Source organism: Euleptes europaea, chromosome 10 (genome assembly GCF_029931775.1).
Source record: "Euleptes europaea isolate rEulEur1 chromosome 10, rEulEur1.hap1, whole genome shotgun sequence".
In the NCBI taxonomy this organism is placed as follows: domain Eukaryota; kingdom Metazoa; phylum Chordata; class Lepidosauria; order Squamata; family Sphaerodactylidae; genus Euleptes; species Euleptes europaea.
Genome location: NC_079321.1, coordinates 23,242,943 through 23,258,322, shown reverse-complemented (window position 1 = coordinate 23,258,322; position 15,380 = coordinate 23,242,943).

Below are 15,380 nucleotides of genomic sequence, written 5' to 3'. Positions count from 1 at the left end.
GCTATGAATGCACTAGCAGCAAAAGAAACAAGCTGCAGGCACATATTTCTCAATTTCAGGAGACATTTCACTCTTTCCATTTCTATCCAGGTAAACAATATTTACATTTGTTAATGGAAAGCTGCCAGTAAGAGTACCGGAGATTGAAAGAAACTCTTGAATTGAATTATTATACTTCTAGGGTTTTAGATGGAGCACTTTTTGATTCTGATTAATTTCTATGTGCTTTTCAAGCACCAATCTACCTTCGGGGATTATGTTCTCCTTGTGCTTTTTGATAAAGCAATTTTCACGACGACAGCTTGAGTTATTATTTCAGGAGGTCAAAAATTATGGACTTCCATTGCACGAAGAATTGGCTTAGTTCTAAATAAGAAACTTCAGAAGATTATTAGCGATCAGTATGACTCCCATTACAGAGGGATTTCATTACCAAATTAGATTTTAAAAATATATGTCATTGTAGTGGGAAAAGGGCTTTAGAAAAGAAGATTAGAAATTCAGTGCATAAAGGTCTGCTTTAACAAACCCAAAAGTATACCTTGATTAAAAATTCTCTTTCAAAGCTAATAGTGCTTACTCGATTCCAGGATTTTCCCTATGTTTAGTCTGTATGTTTCAATTATTGTGATAGGCTCCTCCACCCCTCGCAAGCAGTTTGTTCTTATTCTGATCCCACTTATTTGAGAAGAACAGTGCAGAATGGTGCTCAGATTACAGGGTGCCAGGGGCAGCAGCTGCCAGTCTCTGACAACACATAGGCTGAAGGAACTTTCCTGTCATGCAAAAGGTGCCTGGCTAATGGCTTTCACACGTCCTTTCTATCTGGGTAGCGTCGCCAACCTCCAGGTGGTGGCTGAAGATCTCCCACTATTACAACTGATCTCCAGCCAACAGAGATCAGTTCACCTGGAGAAAATGACGGCTTTGGCAGCTGGACTCTATGGCAGGAGAGAAGAAGCAGGAGAGTCTTGGGGGAGTCCAATTCTAATGGTGACTTGGGGTTGCCAGCTCTGGGTTGGGAAATACCTGGAGATTTTGGGGTGGTGCCTGAGGAGGGCGGGGTTTGGAGAGGGGAGGGACTTCAATGCCATATATCCCCATTGCCAAAGTGGCCATTTTCTTCAGGTGAACTAATCTCTGTCTGCTGGAGATCAGTTGTAATCGCAGGAGATTAAGGCCTTCTGAATTCTGTGGCCCTGCTCTCCAACAAAGGGGAAAAGATGAAGAGGATCAGACTCCTGCTGCCACTTGTGCCTGCCCGATCCAGGGCTTGGGCTGCCAGCCTTGCACAGGGTAAGGGCTGCCCCTTGCCACCCTCATGAGGGGGTAGGCACAGTGGGGGTGGCAATGTTTCTGGGGACCCATTCTGGACTTTATCTGAGTGCCCCAGAATTCCTAAGATCTCCCTTGACTCCAAACTATGGTTTGGCTATCCAGAACACGCTGAAAGATCATGCCTTCCATCTTTTTCTATTTCCTGGCTTGCAGGTTCTCCCTTCTTCTCCATACCCACTGGAATCAACTCAGTGGCTCAGCAGAAAAGCATCTGCTTGGCGTGCAGAAGGTCCCAGGTCCAATCCCTGGCATCTCCAGTTAAAGGGACTAGGCAAGTAGGTGATGGATTTGGAACCCAACTCAGTTCACCAGATTAGCCTCTGCCACTCATGTGGAGGAGTGGGGAATCAAACCCGGTTCTCCAGATCAGAGTCCACCACTCCAAACCACCGCTCTTAACCACTACACCACACTGGCAAAGACTACCCCTGTTTGGAGTTGAGAAATTAGGACATCTGATCTCAACCAGTATTATCAGGACCCTATGTGATATGTCGAGGAGTCTTTTGAGATTTTTACCCTTCTCTTTGCCCCAGGGATCTTTCCTAGAATAGGATATTTCGAATGGGGCATTGATTTCAATCACTCTTGGAAAGGCAGCTGTAGAAGGCTCAACAGTATGTTTTGACCACAGAAGCAGTTAGGGCACCAAGCTCCAGGCTGATATTCTTTGCTTTGTCACACTTTCCATCTCGGTCTAGATAAACAATATTTACATTTGTTAATAGAATTCTGCCAGTAAGAGTACCGGAGGTGAAGAGAAGTGAAACATCGGGCTCTTGAACTTAATTATGATGCTTCTAGGGTTTTTGATGGTGTATTTAGATGGAACAGACTCACCGCTGCAATAACATGTCATTTGGTCTGGAAGCTAAACCACTTAGAAGGCAAATCAAATTTATGTCACACGAGGCAAGTATCTTGAGGACGGGGTTGATGACAAAATACTAGTGAGGGTGAAATACAGCAGCAAAACAGCCCAACGATCAATCGATCGATCGATCGATCGATAGATGCGGTGGAACACAGGCAGGATGGTTCTGCTGCAGTTGTCTTGTTAGTGGCTTCCTAGAGGCACCTGGTTGGCCACTGTGTGAATAGACTGCTGGACTTGATGGTCTGATCCAGCAGGGCTTTTCTTATGTTCTTAGATAGATAGATAGATAGATAGATAGATAGATAGATAGATAGATAGATAGATAGATAGATAGATAGATAGATAGATACTTTTATTTACAGCCATTGGCCAGCATATAGCCCAATGACGAATTGAAAAGGGAGCCCTATCCCTACAATCCACTCAGCACACTGAAGTTAATTCCCTTTGGATTAATGCCTTCTTAAGCAGCCATCATCCTTCTTCACTGATATATTATCTTGAAAAAGAAGAAGAGTTGGTTTTTATATGCTGACTTTCTCTACCAGTTAAGGAAGAATCAAACCGGCTTACAAACGCCTTCTCTTGGCAACCCTACTCCTGCCTCGGGATCCAGAAAGTAGTATACCTGGGCTCAAGGAACTTGCTCAAACCCCAATCCACGGTGATGACCTCCATCCTTTGCTGGATCGCTACCCCCAACTGAACTGCCACCTGATATCTCTGGGAGGATTTTAGTCAAGGTTTCTGCATCCGATTCATGGGCCCCTGCATCCCCATGGACTCCAGAAACTTGAAATTGGCCCACGAGATGCTTACAATTGTGGCCAGTAAGGTATCCAGGGACCATGTGGCATGCTGGATAGCAGGCCCCTTCAGTGCTTCCCATCCTGAACCTTCGGGTGTCCAAAAATGCGCCGGGCGAGTACAGGCTGATGAAAAAGGAGAGAAGTGTCCTCTAGAATACTCAAAAAGGCTATGCTGAGAATCTTGAGACCTACATCAACAGAAGCCATGAAGGATAGGAGTTGTAGTATGGAAGAGAATTGGGTGATGTTGAATGAAAAATTAGGCTGGATTCAGCCCATGGTTTTGCTGAGATTCCATTACTATTTTTGCCCATGGCCTGAACCATTCAGTTCAAGCACATTAAGGTAGGGTTGTCAGGTCCCTCTTAGAAACCAATGGGAGGTTTTGGGGGCAGAGCTTGGGGAGGGCAAGGTTTGGGGAGGGGAGGGACTTTGATGCCACAGAGTCCAACTGCCAAAGCGGCTATTTTCTCCAGGTGAACTGATCTCTGTCGGCTGGAGATCAGTTGTAATAGCAGGAGATCTCCAGGTAGTACATGGAGGTTGGCAGCCCTACATTAAGGCCTTCTGGATTCTGTAGTTCACATTTTCCAGCACTGCTTAAGAAAGCACTTGAAATGTTCGAAGAATCACATCGGCCATAGGTCTTTCCTTTTTATGGGCTCCTCTGCTTGATGGCCATCTGTTACACTGAAGAAAGAACCGGAAAAGACTGCAATTTTAAAGCACATTTTGCAATTTGCTGACCTAACAAAACATATTCAGTCAAAGGAGTGCAGAAGACAGTTTCAACAATACTGTATAAATTCAGTCTAATGCAAGTTGTGGGACACGATCAGGATAAAAGCCAGCTTGTTAAACCAGCCCCTGGGCATAATTATTATCATTAGTGCAGGAAACTGGAATCTTGTTTCACATCAAGTAGCTTCCACTCAATCATTATTTCTATTGGAACCAGTGGGTGAGATGGTACTCATTATAGATGGAGTGGGTAATGAAAGAACCGTCCCTTTGGAGAGCAAGGATGGCCAATTTGGAAGGGAAATGCATGAGTATGCAAAGTACCTGATGACAGACAATTCAGGCACTCTTGGAAAATCTGTCTCCTTCCGTCCCCAAAGCAACAGCGTCATTTATATACATACCCTCAGAGCATCTACTTTGACTGAGTTTAGGAACAAAGAACAATTTACTTGAGTTTGTGTAGCAAATACTAGGTTGTTTCAGATCATATTACAACTTGGAAAATTATAATCCTGACACCATAAACCCAAAAATAATATATGGAAAAGTTTATAACCCATTTCATACAGTCGTGGGGCCGGTAACCAGTTACGGAAAGCAATGGAACATTATGGAGGTGGTTTTTTTTTTTAAAAAATGTCCTAATCAGATTGGAACTCATGTATTTATTTATTTAAAATATTTATAGGCCCGCCTCTCTCTTGTGCATCTCAGGACCCAAGGTGGGCAACAATAATATAAAAACATTGTCATAAAAACAATGTCAAAACAGCAGCTAGATAGACAGATATAAATAAAAAAACAAATTGAATTTGCTTTTACTTTGTGAGCCACCTCGATAGGGTTGCCAACCTCCAGGTACTAGCTGGAGATCTCCTGCTATTACAACTGATCTCCTGCCAATAGAGATCAGTTCCCCTGGAGAAAATGGCCACTTTACCAATTGGACTCTATGGAACTGAAGTCCCTCCCCTTCCCAAACCCCGCTTTCCTCAGGCTCCGCCCCCAAAATCTCCAGGTATTTCCCAGTGCGGAACTGCCAACCCTAAGCGAGGTGCTTGCATAGCAAGAGGCTTGGGCAGACCCCTCCTCCCCACACAGCAAGGGCTGTGGGTGGATGCCTCCTTCCTGCAGGGCTCAGTAGGGCTGTCAAAAAAAAAAAATTCGGTACAGTTCGGATTCGGCCGAATTTGGCCCTTGTGGGTTTGGTACGTGCCGAAGTCCGAACTCCCCCACTTCGGATCCGTTCAATTCAGCGGGAATTCAAAGTTCGGAAACAAATTCGGCCGAATAAAGCCATTAAAAACACAACCGCGCCTTTCCGCGGCTCTGGGGGGGGGCATTTTTGGGCTTAGAGGTCCCAAACTTTTGGCAGAGCTTCAAAGGACGTTTATTGAAAGACTCCCCAAGTTTTGTAAAGATTGGGTCAGGGGGGGCTGAGATATGGGCCCTGAAAGGGGTCCCCCCCACCCTTAATGTTGTGCATCTCTCAGCAGAACTTGCCGCCCACGCACAAAGCTCCCAGCCCGACAACAGCGGAGAAATTAGCAAAACAACTGCAAACACAACCTTGTTAAACAACACCTTTGCAACACACAACTGAAACCTCCCCCCTCAAACCAGGGAGCGAGAGACTCGAGGGGGAACACACACCCCAGGCAGAACCGACGAAAGCCCCCTTTGGCTTCCCCCCCACCCACAGAAACTGCTCCCTCCCCACACACACACAGACTCTGCTTTCCCACACACACACACACACACATCACAGGAGAAAAATTATAGATTAAAGCCCCCAAAGGGGTCTTACTGTGGCTGTCTTCTGTTCCATCAGGACGGGCTGTAATCCAAGATGATTCCAATTAGGCACGGAACGTTTTGCTCTGGAGAGGAGATGCACACATGATCGGCTCGGCTGCCCCATTCATCCCAATAGGGGAAAGGGGAAAGCCCATATCTCGGGACCCCCTGACCCAATGTTCACAAAACTTGGGGGGTTCCTTAAGAAGCTTAATCTAAAGTTCCAGTGAAAGTTTTGTGTCTGCACCCCCAAAAATGCGCCCCCTGCAGCCATGGAAAGAGAAAAGGGGGAGGCGATATTTCTGCCCCCACTGAACCCATCTTTACAAAACTTGGGTAGTATCTTAAGAATAATTCACTGAAGCTATGCTAAAAGTTTGGGGGCTATATCCCCAAAAAAGCGCCCCCTGCAGCCACATAAATGGAAAAGGGGGGAGGGAAAAGGGGGAGAGCCCATATCTCGAGACCCCCTGACCCAATGTTTACAAAACTTGGGGGGTATCTTAAGAACACTGGTCTGAAACTCCGCTCAAAGTTTGGGATTTGTACCCCCAAAAATGCACCCCCTGCAGCCATGGAAAGAAAAAGGGGGGGAGCCCATATCTTGGGACCCCTTGACCCAATGTTTACAAAACTTGGGGGGTACCTTAAGAAGCTTCATCTGAAGTTCCAGTGAAAGTTTTGTGTGTGCACCCCAAAAAATCCCCCCCTGCAGCCACAGAAAGGAGCGAATGTGCACAAGCACCCCACACACACACACACAAGGATTTTGCTCTCTCTCTCTCTCTCCCTGGCCGGGCCACACATCAGCTGATTCCTCCAGTACTCAATCCTGACTGATTGGCCAGAAGAAGACCCAGCTTGCCCACCGATTGGCCGGGGGAGGAGAATGCTGCTTACTGACGGTTATGCTGCTTACTGACGGCCGAATTGGCCGAATTTATTCGCGAACTCCCGAACTCGCTGAATTCGGCCCCCCCGGTTGCCCGCCAGTTTTGAGTTCGGATCCGTCCGAACAGAAAAGCACCGAATCAGGGGAAATTCGGTTGATTTTCAGTTCGGACCGAACCGAATTGACAGCCCTAGGGCTCAGGTTGTCCACTCACATTCCCCCTTCCATGCAGCTGTTTGCCTCCCTACCCTTCCTGGTTCTCAGGGGATCAGAGGCTGACATATGAATTAAACTGCCACCACTGTGACTCTGTGGCAACTTCATGGCAGCAGTGGAGTGAGGCCCCTCTAGTATATGGCCCTGGGCAGCTGCCCCAGATGCTCTTTGCTTAGGGTTGCCAGGTCCCTCTTCGCCACGGATGGGAGGTTTTTGGGGCAGAGCCTGAGGAGGGCAGGGTTTGGAGAGGGGCAGGACTTCAATGCCATAGAGTCCATTTGCCAAAGTGGCCATTTTCTCCAGGTGAACTGATCTCTATCGGCTGGAGATCTGTTGAAATAGCAGGAGAACTCCAGCCACTACCTGGAGGTTGGCAACCCTTACCTTTGCTTGAGACTGCCCCTGTATGTAGACCAGGGCTGAGATTTAGTTTTTTCATGGCCCAGAATTAGAGTCAAAAAACCGAGCCCGCTTAAAGAAGCCCCTCTTCAGAATAAAAGCAGCTTTCATTACATTCTGACTGCAAACTATTGCCCATTCCACAAACGAGTCTTCTAGGGCTCAATAAACCCTTCGTAACTTTCCAGGAGGACAAAGAAATCCTCTGAAATGCATGTCAGAACTACTTCAACTCATTTTTTTTTTGTTCTCATTGCCTCAGCTGAGTCATTCAATTATATAAACTGCCAATGCCCCTTTTCAGTAGCTCTTGCCATGTATCAAATCCCATGGGAACTAAAGCAGAGGAGGAAAACCCCAAGGTATGCCGGGCTTTGTTTTCAGAACGTTTCATACTTAATGCCACATTTCACAGTAATCTGGGTAATTGGCCTACATAAAAAGGTATACTGCCTTCCTAATCAAATCAGGTGTTCATTCAGTCTCCCTTCCCCCCCCCCCCCGAATGCTTTCAAACTGAACAAAGCTAAGCAAAAGATAAAACACAGTCTGACTCTTCATTCAAAGTAAATATATCATGATGTGCTGGCAAAAAAGGCCTTAAAAGACTTGTGAATTAGAGGGGTTTATTACAATTATTACATGTATTACAAAAGAGTTGCTGACTGCCCCAAAAGGTTTTGTGGCGTTCTCTGTGGTTTTTCCAGGATGGCTCTTGAGCAACAGACCATACATTAGTAAACACAAAGATTAGCGCACTAATCCAGACAGCCAAAGGATGGTGTTTCATAGAGTATGAGGGTGTTTTATTTTTGAGAGACAAACCTGTTGGAACCAAGGTCATACAAGAGTGCAGGGAAAAGTCAAGGGAACCATAACTCACCACCGGAATTGGCAATTATATCCAACGCTGAAACACCTATGACAGTCTTCCCAAAACAAAACTAGTCCACACACGTGTGCCACATCAGCAGGTTTTTTTTAATGCTGTCCAGTTCCAAAATTAAAAGCGCTTTAAAGGAGACGGTGAGGTTTTGCTGTCGTTAGAAAGGACAGTGAAATGTAGATTTGCCCTGAAAGTAAGTTCAAAACTGTAATGGGAGGATAAATGGTTCCCCCCCCCCAACTTATTCATTTACTATACATTTTATTATGTGTGTGTTGACTGTAAGAACTCATTTTAATGTTTCTAATCTGTATACATTGTACAGTTTAAAAAGAAAAAAAATTAAAAATGCAGCCAACATGGCGGACAGTGAGGATGATGACAAACACTGATTAATGAATGAAAATACTACATATAAGTGATGCCTTATTTCAGGAGTTAGAGGATAAGGTTTTTCGTTTAAGGAAAGAAGCTGTGTTCACTACTGCTTTCCTGTTCGTGTGAAGGACATGAGAGGAGATATAATAACCATCTTCAAGTACTTGAAGGGGTGTCATACAGAGGATGGTGCCGAGTTGTTTTCTGTTGCCCCAGAAGGTCGGACCAGAACCAACAGGTTGAAATTAAATCAAAAGAGTTTCCGTCTAGACATTAGGAAGAATTTTCTAACAGAGCAGTTCCTCAGTGGAACAGGTTTCCTTGGGAGGTGGTAAGCTCTCCTTCCCTGGAGGCTTTTAAGATGAGGTTAGATGGCCATCCGTCAGCAATGCTGATTCTGTGACCTTAGGCAGATGATGAGAGGGAACACATCTTGGTCATCTTCTGGTCACTGTGGGTATGGGGGAGGGAGGTAGTTGTGAGTTTCCTGCATTGTGCAGGGAGTTGGACTAGATGACCCTGGTGGTCCCTTCCAACTCTATGATTCTATGACATTATGAAGCACAAGGATTGCCAAGTCTATCACTAAACAGTGGCATATTGTTTACTTGGACAGAAGTATCTAGAATCAAACCCAACCACCTGCTTAGTGCAGGAAACCCAAAGCTAGAACATTCTCGACAGATAGTTGTCCAGCCTTCATGTGAAGACTTGTGAGGAAGATCTCAGAATCTCCTTAGGTAATCGGCTCCACTGTCGAACTGCTCTTACCATTAAGAAGTTTCTCTTAATGTTCAGCTGAACTGTTTGCTTCTGTAAGTTAAGACCATATCATCTTGTCCACTAGACAAAAAGAGAACAAGTCTTTGCCCTCTGGTCTGAGATAGTTTCTCATGTATTTGAAGAGTATAGTCATGTAGTCTCCCCAATCTTCTCTTCTCCAGGCTAAACATATTTAGTTCCTTCCACTACCTCATATACCTAGGGAGACAACAGCAATATCTATTGCATCAGCAGAATTATTCCTTGTCCTGTATCTTTGGACTGGAGATGCTGGTGGTTTATTTAGGAGATTTCTATGCCATCTCATCAGAGAAACTGAGATCCAATATAGCATGGAATAGGTGGGATAGAAATGCATTTAATAAATAATAAATAAATCTACCTCTGAGCTACAGTCCGGTCCCTAAACCTATGGCTACCATAGGCTACAAACCTATGCAACATCTATAATGCAAACTTTAAAAGGCTTAACTTCAGTAATGATGTTATCTTTGATAATGGTAATATCTTGACAACGTGACTACCCTGGAGAGGTGGAGACTACAGTCACAGGGCCAAGATATTGCCACCATAGAAGAGAGCATTGTTACTGATCTGAAGTTTCAAAATACATCACTAGCCTCTCTAGTAATTTTGAGAAATGGTAGCCGCCATAAAATGGCAGCCATGGAAGGCAGGATAAGTCACAAAATGGCTGCCATGAACATCACACAATGTTGAGAGATTGCATGCCAAGCATCCTCCTATGATGGGGGCAGTTATTTCCTAACAAGTGCTCCATGCAGACGCAAAGGTCATGCCACCTGGGATATTCTGAAGATGAGATGAAGGAAACCCAAGAATGGCTTTTTGCTTTGGGGAAGAAGCAATTGGGCCCTAGGAAACACATCAGTAGACACCATGGTACCCACGGGCTCCATGATGAGAATCTACAGCCTACACCCTTAAAACAGTCTCAATTCCTCTGACTGACCCAAAGTGCAGATAGCTAAGGATTCAGTAGCTATCTGGCCTATAAAGAATAAATTTACAATGACTATATCAGGTTAATGTTGTCATCCCATGAAATGACATGAACTCCAAAAAAATGTCTAGCACCTTCATTCCTTGGGAGCCAGAGTGGCGTAGTGGTTAGGAGTGATGGATTCTAATCTAGAGAACTGGGTTTGATTCCCCACTCCTCCATATGAGCAGTGAATTCTAATCTGGTGAACCGGGTTGGTTTCCCCACTCCTACACATGAAGTCAGCAGGGTGACCTTGGGCTAGTCACAGTTCTCTAAACTCTCTCAGTCCCACCTACCTCACAGGATGTCTGTTGTGGGGAGAGGAAGGGAAAGAGATTGTAAGCCAGTTTGATTCTCCTTGAAAGGTAGAGAAAGTCGGCATATAAAAACCAACTCTTCTTCTTCTTAGAAGACAGGAATTATTAGTATTGATTGCCCAAGTGAGAAGCAAAGCAATGTGTGGGTGGGTCTTTAAAATAAAATCTGTCATAGTCAAGATGGCTTTCTGTTAATAAGGTATAAAGAAAGGATTTCATCAAGTTCTTCCCTCTGCCCATCTTTGTAATTGCTTGCTCTTTCCATCCCTATCATGATAGAACTAAATTACTGTTTGTTAATACTATGCAGTAATTAAATCCAGATTCTAAATTTTCAGCTAATTAGGACGCTTACTATCTGCACCAGCCATGCAGATTGTAAGGAGCCTCATTAGTTGAAATTTGGAGAAACAGAAAGCCTTGAAGACACAGCTCTATTAGTCAGAAATGATGAGACCTGAATGGAAGCTTTTTAAATGTGTGCTTAAGCTAAAATTTCTGGCCACTTTCCAGGATACCTTTTGCAGACACAGGATCACACCCCCTTACCTTCCTTGTGGGCATATCCACTGGGAATCCTGGCAAGGTAATACTTAAAAAAACACACCTCACCTCAAAGTAAGATCTCTTTGGAGTTCCTTTTCGTTCAAAATTCACCCCCATGTGGTGAAAACATGACACAACCACAGACGTTTTCCATTAAAAACCGTAAGGGTATTTCTATCTTTTTCATTCCTTTTCTATCCTTCTGTCCTTTTCAATGTAGTAGCCCCAATAGTCCAGACTATCCCGATCTTATCAGAGCTTGGAAGTTAAGCAGGGTTGGTACTTGGATGGGAGACTACCAAGGAAGACTGGGACCGCTATGCAGAGGAAGGCAATGGCACACCTCCTCTGTTGCCTTGAAAACCTCATGAGGTAGAACTTCGAGGGGTCGCCAGGAGTTGGTTGTGACTTCAGCACATTTCACCTTACCCTTTCCACAGTTGGAGATGCGTTTATAACAAGACAAATGCAGAGGAACTGCAGAGAAGTGGCATCCAACATGGTCTAAACTCACCCTCAGTTTCCTACAAAACTGGTCAACTTCTCAGACCAAGGACACATCCCTTTTCCAGAGTTGACAGAGCTATACCCTTAGAACTCCATTGATTGGCTCCGAAGATGGTAACTCTGCTCAGGATGGCACCGCCAGTTTCTATATGTTGCTGCCCATTGGGACAATGTTTTCCCCCCAGATGCTGATGATATTAAAAATGTATTTATATACAGACCATTAACAATATAAAAATATATAAGATGTATAAAAAGAAAAAGCTCCTGCTTTCCTCCTTAAGCCATTTTCCAGCACCAAAACTGTTTGGGGGGGGGCGGGGCAGTTATTTCCCCATTTTTGCTGCTCCACAAGCATCAAGTACCCCATCCAAATGCGGAACAAACTGTTTTAAAACCTACAAGTCTAGTTTGGCTTTCAGTAGAACATTTGCTCCTTGCTAAGGTTGCCAACCTCCAGGTGGTGGCTAGAGATCTCCTGTTATTACAACTGATCTCCAGCCAATAGAGATCAGTTCACCTGGAGAAAATGGTTGCAACTGGACTCTATGGCATTGAAGTCCCTCTCCTCTCCAAACCCTGCCCTCATCAGGCACCACCCCCAACTTAGGATCAAACAGAGCAGCACCTGATACTGTAGGGTCTTCTTGCTCATTGGTGAACATGAGATCATCACTTTCTCTGTAACCGCCTTCAATTCTGTAATAGGGTATGCTAATTTGGGGGTCCCGAGTATTGGGCATTTGGCTCCTTACGTGTGTATTACGCCTCTGTAACCACCCATTATCGAAGTCTATATTCGTGCTTGCAATCCTTTGATGTGTGTGTGAATTGTCCTGCGCTTTGGGCAATTTTCACCAGGTGTTTTGTGTATTGGCCAATAAAACAAACTGCTTTGATTGGTTCTCGTAGGTTATCCGGGCTGTGTAACCGTGGTCTTGGTATTTTCTTTCCTGACGTTTCGCCAGCAGCTGTGGCAGGCATCTTCAGAGGAGTAACACTGAAGGACAGTGTCTCTCAGGGTCAAGGGTGTAGGAAGAGTAATATACAGTCAAAAAAGGGGTTGGGTTTGAGCTGAATCATTGTCCTACAAAAAGTAACAAAGGTAATGTGCTAACCAAAGTAACAAAGGTAATGTGCTAACCATTGACTATATATTACTCTTCCTACACACTTGACACTGAGAGACACTGTCCTTCAGTGTTACTCCTCTGAAGATGCCAGCCACAGCTGCTGGCGAAACGTCAGGAAAGAAAATACCAAGACCACAGTCACACAGCCCGGATAACCTACGAGAACCAATGAACTCTGACCGTGAAAGCCTTCGACAATATTTTAAACTGCTTTGAATCTTCAACCTCCTACTGTTTTATTGTTATTGGGTATTGATACAATAAGACAGACATATCAATTGTAATATGCTTTGGGTCAGGAGAAAGGTGAGGAAAAAGCACTGTAAAACAAAACAATTGCTCCAGTTTGAGAGCCAAGGCAGGGCCAAACATCCATGTGGAAGCAACCTCTAAATCAGAGGGCAGGGGTTTACCTCTTTCTTGAGGTAAACAGCTTAGGAGGAGATGGTTATCAGTGGAAATGGCTTTCAAATTGCTCCCTTTAAATGATTTGCTTTAGCTAATGGAACAACTTCTATTTTCTAAGAAAATGCCTTTCTCCATTTTTAGCCACGGAAAATACAGCTTCCCACAACTGAAATCTGCCTATTTTCCATGCTCCAGGCATCAGTCGTTGGAAGACCTCATGATGAAAGATAAGATATTTCTATTTCTATCTAACAGCAGCTAATACAGCTTCAAAATGTGTGGTGTAGCCAGAAAATACCAGTATTAATAAAAGAGGCAAGGGGGTAGTACAAGACGCTATACTGTTAAATATTATTTTAACAATTTACCGCCTATTTTGTTTCTGTTCCTTTCTTTCTCCTCCCCATCCCTTTTTCTTTCTGTACCCTTACTTATTGTTGAAAATCAATAAAAATATTATATATAAAAAAATGTGTGGTGTAGCGGCTGGTGTGTCGAACTACGTTCTGGGAAATCCAAGTTTGAATCGCCACTCTGCCATGGATGCATGCTGGGGGACCTTGGCCCGGTCCCACATGCTCAGCCTAGCTAGCCCACCTGTTAGGATAAAATGGAAGAGATGAGAACAAACGTTAGCCACTTTGGGTTCCCGTCAGGGGTAGGGTTGCCAGGTCCGGGTTGGGAAATACCTGGAGACTTTGGGGGTGGAGCTTGAGGAGGGAAGGGTTTGGAGAGGGGAGGAACTTCAATGGCATAGAGTCCAATTGCCAAAGTGGCCATTTTCTCTAGGGGAAGTGATCTCTGTCGCCTGGAGATGAGTTGTAATAGCAGGAAATCTCCAGCCACCATGTGACTTTAATCAGGGGTCAAGGCAGATATAGATAAAGTAAATTTAAAAAATAAATTAAAACTGGCAATATGAAAAAAGTAATCTATGAATTGCTACATTCCTATCTAGAAGAGTGAGAGTTACAGCATCCTACAATGGCTAGGGTTGCCACTGGCGGGAGGTTTTTTGGGGGGAGCCTAAGGAAGGCAGGATTTGGGGAGGGGAGGGACTTCAATGCCATAGAGTCCAGTTGCCAAAGCAGCCATTTTCTCCAGGTGATCTGAACTATATTGGCTGGCGATCAGTTGTAATAGCAGGAGATCTCCAGCTATTACCTGGAGGTTGGAATGAAAGATAGACACCACTGTACTAGTATCAAGGAGATTAGGAAGTCAGTACAGGAGCAAAAAAGGGTAACAAGGTGCAAATTATTTAATATAAAGGCTACCAACTATTCACATCACAACTGTGTACACAACTAACAAACAAACAACCAGCGACAAGTGGAACCTACAATATCATATGAAAGAGTTCCCATTCCAGGAGGGAAAATACAAGGGAAAAAGTCTTGAAAAATCTCCAGTGGAGTATATGGGTAGTTGTCAAGTTGTTATGCTTATAATCTTGTATAGAAGAAGCGAAGTTTCCAATCCTCATTGGAAACTTCGCTTCTTCTATACAAGTTTATAATTTGCACCTTGTTACCCTTTTTCGCTCCTGTACTGACTTCCTAATTACCTGGAGGTTGGCAACCCTAACAATGGTTCAGGAAGCTTTGCTATCACCCAAGATGTCAGAGCCCATGAAGAAGTACAGTAGTTTTCATGCACCTTTATATGAAACTTGTCCCATTGGCCATTTTTGGAGATGGGACTGAGGCCTGGGAGGATCATTTGCTGACTCATTCCAACCATTGTACGTACCAAAGTGCCAGAGATACTGAGAGACAATTCTTGGTGCACGAAAGATCTTGCACAGAGGGAAAAGGTATCATCTCCTAGCATCAAGCTCTCGTCACACCATTCCATGGCGTTTGGCCAGACAGATCTGCAACTTGCCCCCAGTGTGTGTGGCAGGCTTGCCAAGAGAAGGACTCTCTCCGCACGCCAGTCCGACATCATTGGCAGACGTCCACCGAGTTCCTCTGCCACTAACCATTAACTGTTTGTTTACAACTTGCAGCATTTCCCGTAAGGGCTGCGTAATGCTTGGAGAGTTGGAGTCAGCAGGTCCATAATGGCAGGACAAGGGGTAGGATACGGCGTGGCATCAGGAACGGAACGGGGCATTTGAGCCAGAGCCAATATGAGGCAAAATGGCACCTGTTCACGATGTCGCCTGGGCAGTTCTGTTACTACAATGTCATCTTCAGCATACGTCAAAGCACGGCACAATGAAAACTGAGAAGACTGGCTAAAAATACTCTTATCTCACAAATGTACAATGATGTTGCCTAAGGAACATGGTATTAACTGTAGAAATAGATGATGAAGCTGTGACTCAGTTCAGCATAAT